The sequence below is a fragment of the Lepus europaeus genome, chromosome 4, assembly GCF_033115175.1.
Source record: "Lepus europaeus isolate LE1 chromosome 4, mLepTim1.pri, whole genome shotgun sequence".
Classification (NCBI taxonomy): Eukaryota; Metazoa; Chordata; class Mammalia; order Lagomorpha; family Leporidae; genus Lepus; species Lepus europaeus.
The window spans coordinates 68608256-68619901 of NC_084830.1; the positions used below are offsets into that span (position 1 = coordinate 68608256).

General features: G+C 37.3%; 1 non-coding gene across 1 annotated transcript; it reads left to right on the plus strand.

Moving 5' to 3' along the window:
- The first annotated feature begins 7988 nt into the window (after positions 1-7988).
- LOC133758914 (U6 spliceosomal RNA) lies at positions 7989-8095 on the plus strand. The gene has a single exon (XR_009865820.1). It is a non-coding gene; the product is annotated as a U6 spliceosomal RNA (small nuclear RNA).
- Positions 8096-11646: the final 3551 nt, after the last annotated feature.

The window sequence follows — 11646 nt, forward strand, 5'->3', positions numbered from 1 at the left end:
GTTTTAATTACTATAGCTTTGTAATATGCTTTAAAATCAGGTATTATAATGTCTCCAGCTTTGTTTATCTTGCTCAGATCATTTTGGCTAGCATGGGTTTTTGTGATTCCATATGAATTTTAGGATTGTTTTTTCTAACCCTGCAAAGAATGTCATTGGTATTTTGAGAGGGATTGCGTTGAATCTGTGAAATGTTTTCAGTAGTATAGCTATTTTAATGATATTGATTCTTCTGATCCTTGGGCAAGGAATATCTTTTCCATTTTTTGTGGATGTGTTTGATGTCTTTCATCACTGTTTGATAATTTTCTTTGTGGAGATCTTTGAGTTCTTTGGTTAAATTTATTAATAAATATTTGATTTTTTGTGTGGCTGTTGTAAATGTGATTACTATTAGACCTAAATGGAGATATAGACTCCAATACAATAATAGTAGGTGACTTCAACAAACCACTCTCATCGATGGATAGATCATCCAGACAAAAAAATTAATAAAGATACATTGGACTTGAAACATACTATTGAGCAAATGGACCTAGTAGACATTTACAGGACATTTTACTCAACAGCTATAGAATACACCTTCTTATCATCACGTGGAACATTTTCTAGGATAGATCACATATTAGGCCACAAATCAAATCTCAGCAAATTTAAAAATACTGAAATCATACCATATATCTTCTCAGGTAATAAAAGAATAAAGCTGGAAAACAACAGGAACAATTGAACACTCATGAATACTTGGAAATTAAACAACATGCTACTGAATGATCAATGGGTCATTGAAGAAATTAAAAAGGAAATGAAAAGCTTTCTTGAAATAAACAAAAATGAAAACAACATATCAAAAACTGTGGAATACAGTAAAACCAATATTAAGGGGGGAAGGTTATAGCACCAAGGCTTACATTTTCAAAAAGAAATATCTCAAATTAAAGATCTAATGATGTACCTTGAAAACTCAGAAAGGCAAGAACAGGGGCTAGCACTGTGACGTAGCAGGTAAAGTCACCACCTACAGTGCCAGCATCCCCTATGGGCATTCAAGTCCCAGCTGCTTACTTCTGATCCAGCTCCCTGCTAATGTGCCTAGGAAATCAGCAAAAGATGGTGCAAGTCCCTGGGCCCTAAATCCACATGGGAGACTGGAAGAAGCTCCTGGCTTATAGCTTTGGATCAGCCCAGCACCAGGCATTGTAGCCATTTTGGGAGTGAACCAGTGGAAAGAAGATCTCTCTTTTTCTCTCTGCCTCTGCCTCTGCCTCTCTGTAACTCTGCCTTTCAAATAAATAAATCTCTACTAAAAAAAAAAAAAAAAAAGATTGACAAGAACAAACCAAACCCCAAATCAGCAGTAGGTGGGGAATAATTAAGGATAAAAGCAGAAATAAATGAAATTGAAACTAATAAAAAAAGATTAGCAAACCAAAAATTTGGGTTTTTTAGATGATAAGCAAAATAAGATAACCTCTAGCCAAACTAACAACTCAAAAAAGAGAAATAACTCAAATAAATAAAGTTAGAGATGACAAAGGAGACATTATAACTGACACCACTGAAATACAAAGGATCACAAGAAACCACTATGAAGAACTATATACTAATAAACTGGAAAACCTCAAAAAATTAAAAAAATATTGGATTAATATTACCTACCAAGATTAAATTGAGAAGATATAGATAATTTAAACAGACCCATAGCAAACAATGAGATCGCAGCAGTGATCAGAAGTCCTCCATCAAGGAAACATCTGGGACCTGAAGGTTTTGCTAGTGAATTCATTCTACAAAACATGCAAAAAGAAAGTAACTCCAATTCTCTTCAAACTAGTCCAAAATGTTGAACAAAATGTAACTCTGTCAAACTCTCGTTATGAGGCCAACATTACTTGATACCATAATCAAAAACACGACACAAAAACTACAGACCTATATCTTAATGAACATAGATGCAAAGATTCTTGACGGAATACAGGTAAATCGAATCCAAAACTATATCAAAAAGATCGTACATCATAATCAAGTGGGATTTGTCCCAGAAATGCAAGTGTGGATCAACATTCACAAATAAATAAATGCCATAAATCACATCAATATAATGAAGAACAAAAACCATATGGTCATCTCAGTAGATACAGAGAAAACATTTCATAAGAATAGACACCATTTCATGATAAAAAAAAACAACCCTCCACAAATTAGGTTTAGAAGAAAAAATCTTCAAAATTATAAAGACTGTATATTGCAAACCAGCAGCCAATATACTGAATGGGGAAAAACAGAAAGCATGTCCCCTCAGATCTGGAATAAGACAATGATGTCTGCTTTCACTATGCTTATTCAATATAGTACTGAAAGTTTTTTTTTCATTTATTTTTTATTAAACTTTTATTTAATGAATATAAATTTCCAAAGTACAGCCCATGGGTTACAATGGCTTCCCCCTCCTAAAACTTCCCTCCCACCCACAACCCTCCCCTTTCCCGCTCCCTCTCCCCTTCCAATCACATCATGATTCATTTTCAATTCTCTTTATATACAGAAGATCAGTTTAGTATATATTAGGTAACGATTTCAACAGTTTGCCCCCATATAGCAACACAAAGTGAAAAAAAAATACTGTTGGAGTACTAGTTATAGCATTAAATAAGAGTGTACAGCACATTAAAGACAGAGATCCTACATAATTTTTTTAATTAATTAATTTTCTATGCCATTTCCAATTTAACACCAGGTTTTTTTTTTTTCATTTCCAATTATCTTTATATACAGAAGATCGATTCAGCACATAATTAGTAAAGATCTCATCAGTTTGCACCCACGCAGAAACACAAAGTGCAAAAATACTGTTTCAGTACCAGTCATAGCATCACTGCACATTAGACAACACATTAAGGATAGATCCCACATGGGATGTAAGGACACAGTGACTTCTGTTGCTGACTTAACAATTTGACACTCCTGTTTATGGCGTCAGTAATCTCCCTAGGCTCTAGTCATGAGTTGCCAGGGCTATGGAAGCCTTTAGAGTTCGCTGACTTTGATCTTATTCCAATAGGGTCATAGTCAAAGTGGAAGTTCTCTCCTCCCTTCAGAGAAAGGTACCTCCTTCTTTGATGGTCCCGTTCTTTCCACTGGGATCTCACTCACAGAGATCTTTCATTTAGGTCTTCTTCTTTTTTTTTTCTTTTCCATGGTATCTTGGCTTTCCATGCCTACAAAGCTTTCATGGGCTCTTCAGCCAGATCCGAATGCCTTAAGGGCTGATTCTGAGGCCAGAGTGCTGTTTAGGACGTCTGCCATTCTATGAGTCTGCTGTGTATCCCACTTCCCATGTTGGATCTTTCTCTCCCTTTTTGATTCTATCAGTTAGTATTAGCAGACACTTGTCTTGTTTGTGTGATCCCTTTGATTCTTAGACCTATCAGAGCCATCGATTGTGAACTGAAATTGATCACTTGGACTAGTGCGATGGCATTGGTACCTGCCACCTTGTACTGAAAGTTTTAGCAAGAGCAGTTAGGAAGGAGAAAAAAATGGTAATAAATTGGAAAAGAAAAGTCAAATTATCCATGTTTGCAGATGGCATGATATTATACATGGAAAAACCTAAACAATCCACCAAAACCAGTTAGAGTTGATAAACCAATTCAGTAAAGTTGTTACAAAATAAACATACAAAAAAGAGAGGGCATCTCATTTGATTTTCACAATAACATTAGAAAGTAATCATTATTATCTTATAACTGGCTATACAATGTGAGGCCATACAGTTAATTTATCGGAAAATTGAAATATTTATCTAAGTCTCTTAAGTGAGAGTAAGAAATCGAAGAGAACTGGTCTCGGGCATTTTGGGGCAGCAGTGAAGACACTTCTTGGAATGCCCACTTCCCATACTGGAGACCTACCTCTGCATACAATCCATCATCCTGCTAATGAGCACCCTGGAAGGCAGCAGGTGATGGCTCAAGTACTTGGGTCCCTGCCACCCATGTTGGAGATTTGGATGGAATTCTGAGCTCCTAACTTCAGCCCGGCCTAGCTCCAACTGTTCGGAACATTTGGGGAGTGAACTAGAAGGTAGAAAATCTGTCTCTGTTTCTGTCTCTATCTTCTCTACCTTTCAAATAAAATGAAAATAAATAAGAATTGCTTTTTTAAAACTTTTATTTAATAAATATAAATTTCTAAAGTACAGCTTTTGGATTATAGCAGCTTTTCCCCACTATAACTTCCCTCCCACTGCAACCCTCCCATCTCCCGCTCCCTCTCCCCTTCCATTCACATCAAGATTCATTTTCAATTCTCTTTATATACAGAAGATCAATTTAGTATACATTAAGTAAAGATTTCAACAGTTTGCCCCCACACAGAAACACAAAGTGTAAAGTACTGTTTGAGTACTAGTTATAGCATTAATTCACATTGGACAACACATTAAGGACAGAGATCCTACCTGGGGAGTAAGTGCACAGTGACTCCTGTTGTTGAATTAACAAATTGACACTCTTATTTATGATGTCTGTAATCACCCTAGGCTCTTGTCATGAGTTGCCAAGGCTATGGAAGCCTTTTCAGTTTGCCAACTCCTATCATATTTAGATAAGCTCATAGTCAAAGTGGAAGTTCTCTCCTCCCTTCAGAGAAAGGTACCTCCTTCTTTGATGGCCCGTTCTTTCTACTGGGATCTCACTCACAGAGACCTTTCATTTAGGGTTTTTTTTTTCTTGTTAGAGTGTCTTGGCTTTCCATGCTTAAAATACTCTCATAAGCTTTTTAGCCAAATCCGACTGTCTTAAGGGCTGATTCTGAGGCCAGAGTGCTATTTAAGACATCTGCCATTCTATGAGTCTGCTGTGTATCCCACTTCCCATGATGGATTGTTTTCTCCTTTTTAATTCTATGGGTTAGTATTGGCAGACACTAGTCTTATTTATGTGATCCCTTTGACTCTTAATCCTATCATTATGATCAATTGTGAACTGAAATTGATCACTTTGACTAGTGCGATGGCATTGGTACATGCCACCTTGTTGGGTTGAATTGGAATCCCCTGGCACGTTTCTAACTCTACCATTTGGGGCAATTCAGATTGAGCATGTCCCAAATTGTACATCTCCTCTCTCTCTTATTCCCACTCTTATATAAGAAACTCTAACTTAGGAGCTGAGGGAAGAGAATTCCAAGAAGTAGACAAAGTTACAGAAAGTTCTAGATACAAAGAAAGCAGAGTAAACACACATGGTCTTCAGGAAGGGGACAATGTCAGTCTGTACCCAGGCCTGTGTACATTCTAGTTTTTGACCTATTGAAATTACATATGTCTATAAATACTTGGATCTTTAATACTAGAGTATTGCCTTGGTGCTGTGGAGAACTGAGCAACATTCCTATGCATATGGTCAGTCTAGGAATTCATTATTGCTATTTAGGTCAAAATAAAATTTTATCCCAATGATTGATATAAATGTTCCAGATAGTTGCATTACTTCACTGACTTAATTCTACTACACACAGACTGCAGCCAGTATGTGGGAATAGTTTATTCATGAATATCCAAAAGAACTATAGTGTATAGTCTTATTGGGAGACTAGTTGGAAAGCAAGTCTCTTCTGACTTGAAATGACAAAGAATTATGTTAAAGAGAAGTTTTGTAACAAAAATGATTTTCCTGATGTGAAATCTGGATAAAGAAATGTGTTTTACAGAAGGAAATTTTTGGGCAAAACTTTGAGTTCAATCAAAAGTTAATAAAATTAGTAAGTGAAGAGCTTACCTTTCTTTCAGAGGAATTTGGCAAAGGAATTTACTCCCAACCCAGCAACAGTGGTAAGAAAAGAGCTGATGTATTACATTCAAGCGAAACTTTAACTTAAATTAAATTCTTAACATAAAACACGCTTATTGCTTTTGATCCAGCTAGTAAATTACATAGCAGACAGATTTAGGCCATTAGCATGAGTCAAGAGTATGTCATCTGGAAGTCTTCCAAAGGCTAGGGAAGGAGCAAAGCCTTTAAGGAAACGGAGAATGCATAGACAGATGCACTTCAAATTCTATAAGGAAGTACCATTGCAATAACAGTAGATTGATAAAATAATTACATTTTTCCACAGCTATATTTTGCAGGGTTAGGTTCTTGTCCAACCTCTGTTTTTGTAAAGCAAATCAAAATAGAAAATGGATTCTAATGAATGTACTGATTTATTGACTGTCACCATTCTACTTGTAGTTATTTTTGGCAAATGACTAGGCTTTCCTATAAGGTGTACTATTAAGTTAATCTCTAACTTTACCCAAAACCAAGAAATGGAAAGGAATATTTACTGAAGTTAGTCATTCAAGGAAGAGTCTTTTCTCCATTCCTGCACATAGAAATAAATATATACATATGACATCCTGGAGAACATTGCCTTGTCCCCCATATAGTCTACCTCCAAAATGGTGTTCTACCTGAACTTTCAGCCAGTGAAAACCTCTTCCATGCTGACAACTTCTGGGTGGTGAGTATGAGATGTGACCAGTGAATCTCACCATCATGAGTCCATTAGTTCACCTTTATTTTCTTTCACATGGGCTCTCTGGTCCAACCCAATGTTTATATGGGATCCCATGCTGCTGAATCAAGAACTCCAAATCTTAAGTTAATGCTGCTAGCTGCTGCCGAAGTCCACACCTGAATGTGTGCCCATTCCTGACCCTACCATCCATCTAGTAGTGAGCTTGACATCCATGGCCAATAGATCTCAAGAAATGCTGCCACATGGCAGATTTGGTGAAGTTTTGCTGGTAATGTGAGTGCATAATGGTAGTGGCTAAATCAACCATGGTAAGAGGGAATGTAGGTTGTGTGTTACCTCCATCTAGGCTACCTTCATGTGACCATAGTGCCAGCACTACTAGAGTGACTAATAACAGTGACTGGCAAACATCCATTGACTTAGTAGTGATCTTCTCTACTTGGTAACAGGATGCTATCTCACAGATGGTACATACTCAAAGATCTCCACAATTTTTCCCATTCCCATAAGTTAATCCAATATTATTGCATGCTTCCCTGGCCCAAATTTTCCTTGTTTTTTTCTCTTGAAGCTATCTAACCAGCAGTCTATAAATGCTAATTTCTGATCACTTATCTTTCCTCACAAAGTGGTTCACCAAGTGTGCTACCCACTGGGAGGATTTTTCCTTACCACTGTCTTTTAAGACAAATCCTAATTGAAACATTAATGCAGTTGCCATCTATTTTCAGCTTGTCCACACACACACACCAAACCATCCCATCTGAAAACTAAGTTCAGGCTTTTTATTCCTGTTTGAGCTGGCCATGCAAGACTCATCATATTGACACGGGTGCAAGCTGAAGGGGCATTGGTTCATCACAGTAGATAATAACTGGGCTATTACCTAAGTATTTTGCTTATGTTGGCTGGCTCCACAGAATTTGTACCTCTTTCTCTTTCAGGTGGCACAGCCTGCACAAATTTGTCATTTATTGCAGAAAGCTATCCTGGCATGCCCCGTCACAAGTCTCTAAACATTTCAGTGATGCAGATAATGCCTGAATCTTTCCAATGTATATCTCCCAATTTTGAGAGATCATATTGTCTCATTCTCTCCAGTGTTTCTACCTTTTGCTCATCCCACTAAGCAACATAGTGTCACTGATATAATGAGGGTATGTGATGATCTGCAGAATGTCAATATGTCATGAATATGTGCGACTGTATGATGACATAGAGTATGAGATAGTCTTGAGGCAAAAGTATAATTATATACCTTTGCCCATTGTATGTAAATATAAACTCTTTTTCTAATTGTTAGTTAAAAATAGCATTCATTTATCAAATCAGTAACTAAAATATATATGCATCTGATTGCATATTACTGCACTCTAGCAAAGGTCCCATACATATTGGGAGTGAGGGCTGTGATCAAGGCTATAATTTGGTTGAGCTTGTTGTAGTCTGCAGTCAATATTGTGCTCACTTCGGCAGCACATATACTAAAATTGGAACAATACAGAGAAGATTAGCATGGCCCCTGCGCAAGGATGACATGAAAATTCGTGAAGCGTTCCATATTTTTTGTGTTTAGCTGTCCACCTATAGGCTCCAATGGACTTTTTCCAGCCACTTCTATTGTATTCAGTACTTTGGCATAACTCTGTAAACAGATGAAGCCAATAATGTATTAACAGTACCAACTGAGAGAAAGTATGGTTAACTGAGTTTACTAAAAACAAAAAGCAATTCAAATCAATTGGCAATCTACAAAAAGAGTTAAAGATTTTAAAAGCTATTATTAAAATTGCTATATTGGTCTATTATGCTATGATATATATGTGTACATATTGTATGTCCACATGGGGAAATTTTATTAAGAGTTTTATTTTAATCGGCTTATAGATAAGATTGTACATAAATTTAAGCTGCTAAAATCAATCAAAGATACATTTTAATTCGTGTGACCTGAATCTCTGCATCATATGTTTTATACTAGTTGGTAGAAAGAAACTAAAAACATTTTATATGTTTGTGCTTAAGTTTACTGGTTAAACAAACTACACCATGTTAGATATTTAAGAGGTGTTTCCAAATACATGATTCTTAAAATTTATAGGAGGCATTGGACCTTCTGGTAAATGTTTTCTTAAGTTGTTATCTAATGGTTGAAACCGTTTGCTAAGTATTCATGTGATATTGCTATTGTCAGCAAGCGCTCTAGGACTTGCTCCCTCCTTTCTCTATTCTAAGCCCAACTTGTTCTTTCATTTCTCTATTCTCTTCAAGGTAGGTAACTACTTCTATTATGAAGGAATCTGTAGGACACGCAATTTAATCTTTAGACCTTATAAAAGAGATGGCTAACATTGTTCTGTAATAGCATAGCCAAAATAAGAGCTTAAATTATAATCTCATAGCTAGCTTTACTTCGCCATCAGCGAAGTAAACAGTAAGTAGAAAAAACCTCCCTTTCAGACCAAAGGGAAAGAAAGTTTTTAAGTGAGAATATAATTTTCCTCATGGGCATTGTCTACCTTAGAAAAACTACTACAGAACATGCCTGTGACTATAGACTTGTAGTTCAGGCCACCGAAGATTAGAGATGGGACTTGGGCACTCCCTTGACTTGCATTCTCTGGTCTGCTTTAACACAAACCAGGAGGAAAAGAAAGCTAGGCATCAGAAGCAGTGGGTGGCAGGCCTATTAATGGCTGATCTGTACAGTGATCTGCCCTCAAGGAGACCCAACAGGCCAGTCCACTGCAGTGGCTTTCAATGTGGTAAGCCTGGGCTTCAGCAGAAGTCAGCTTGTGAAGAGTCCTGGCAGCTCTGCCAAGAGTTGGATCACTGGAAATGGACCTGCCCTGGAGTCGAAGGATGCCCAGGTCAGAGCCACAGATCTTATTGGCTCTAAGCTGAAAAGCCCTTCACTCAGCCCAGCTTGCAAAGTGAACCCTGCAGCTGAGGGGACGGCCAAGCAGGGTCGGCAACTGTAAATTTCTTGTTAGAGATGCCACCTGCCTTTACCTGGCCAGCTCTCCTCCTAGGCCAGCTAAGTAATGAAAGTCAACAGAGTGCCTTCCCTCAGGTGATTCACACCTCCCTTAGGATGTACCCCATGCAAAGAGATAGATAGGTGTGGGCCTCTTAACTTACAAGGCCTAAAGCCCACCAGATTATTATCAAGCCCCTTCTATCAGGTTCTATTTGCCTCTCAATCAGAAAAATTACTTGTAGCTTAGACAGCACCTTTCTTAGCTCCTCTAATAATGACTCTGTCCTTTGTTCTAGACCCTGTCTAGCGTGCTTGGGCCTCATTCCTTTGTAATCATAACCTCTTCTCTACCACCAATGGCTCTACTCCCAACCTATGTGTACTGATGGTCCTCTTCCCCACTTAATGCTGTATAATTGTTCAGTGTTCAGTGGTTAACGCCACTCTTAGAGTCATTGGTTACTATCCTCACTCTGTCTTTTATGACCTTGTCTAAATATGATCAGAGTCGGCAAACTTGCCAGGCTTCCATAGCCTTGGCAACTCATGAAGACAGCCTAGGGTGGTTACTGGCGCCATAAACTAGAGTGTCAATTTGTTGGGTCAACAACAGGAGTCACTGTGCACTAGCTCCTCATGTGGGATCTCTGTCCTTAATGTGCTGTACAATGTGATTTAATGCCATAACTAGTACTCAAACAGTATGTTTCACTTTGTGTTTCTATGTGGGTGCAAACTGTTGAAATCTTTACTTAATATATACTAAATTGATCTTCTGCATATAAAGAGAATTGAAAATAAATCTTGATGTGAATGGAAGGGGAGAGGAAGCAGGAGAGGGGAGGGTTGCAGGTGGGAGGGAAGTTATGGGAGGGGAAAGCCATTGTAATCCATAAGCTGTACATTGGAAATTTATATTCATTAAATAAAAGTTAAAAACAAAGAAAAAAGAAAAAAAATATTTAGGATCCATTTGCTTTCAGCCAGGGGCTAGCAAGTGAATTAAATAGGTGTAATGTGACCACTAACCATGCATCCTTTAGATAAGGGAACAACAAACTTTTCCTGTAAAAAGCCAGATAATAACAATGTTAGGTTTTGCTAACCATATGTGGTCTAGGTGGTATATATTTATTTTTAAACAATCCTTTAAATATTTAAAAGCCATTCACTGGTCATGGACCAGATTTTACCCGGTGTGCATGATTTTCCAATACCTGCTTTAGATCCTTAAAGTGGAACTAATTTTTCTTACCCCCTCCCTCAGAATGTGAAGTGGTTGTTGATTTACTACCCTGCCCTTGGCAAACTATAATTTCTGAAGTTTTCTTTTTGTCTCCACAATGTCAAGCATCTCAATCCTAAGTATACATGATAACTGGGGAAATGGTCACCTTCAGGCCATCAGACTTAACTGGATTTGCTCCAGGATTCCATTTGTTATCCAACCCCCATAATTTGTTTTTAGCTTTGTCTATTTGATTTTTTTTAAAACTATAGACATGAATAGCTTTGCTAAATGTAAACTATTAAAGAAGTTTTAATTAAAACTTTCAGTCAAAATTGACAAACTAGAAGTTAATCAAAAGACATCTTCTCCAGTGACAGAGTTGCTGGGTAGAGTTTATCAGATATTCAGCAATTCTCCTAAATAAAAAATAGATAGGGAGACATCTTCAGTTGTCAGAAATGAAGACCCATCAACAGTAGACTGGATAAAGAAATTATGGGACATGTACTCTATAGAATACTATACAGCAGTAAGAAACAATGAAACCTGGTCATTTGCAACAAAATGGAGGACTCTGGAAAACATCATGCTGAGTGAATTAAGCCAGTCCCAAAGGGACAAATATCATATGTTTTCCCTGATCGGTGACAAATAACCAATGACAAAAAAGGAAACCTGTTGAAGTGAAATGGACACTATGAGAAACAGTGATCAGCTCTTGTGCTGACTGTTGATGTACAATCTAATACTTTATCCCTTTCAGTATTTTTTTTTGTTCTAGTTAATACTATTGGTTGAACACTGTAATCAACACACATTTATTCTTAGGTGTTGAAATTTAACTGAAAAGTGATCCCTGTTAAATATAAGAGTTGGAAAAAGAGAGGGAGGAGATGTACAATTTGGG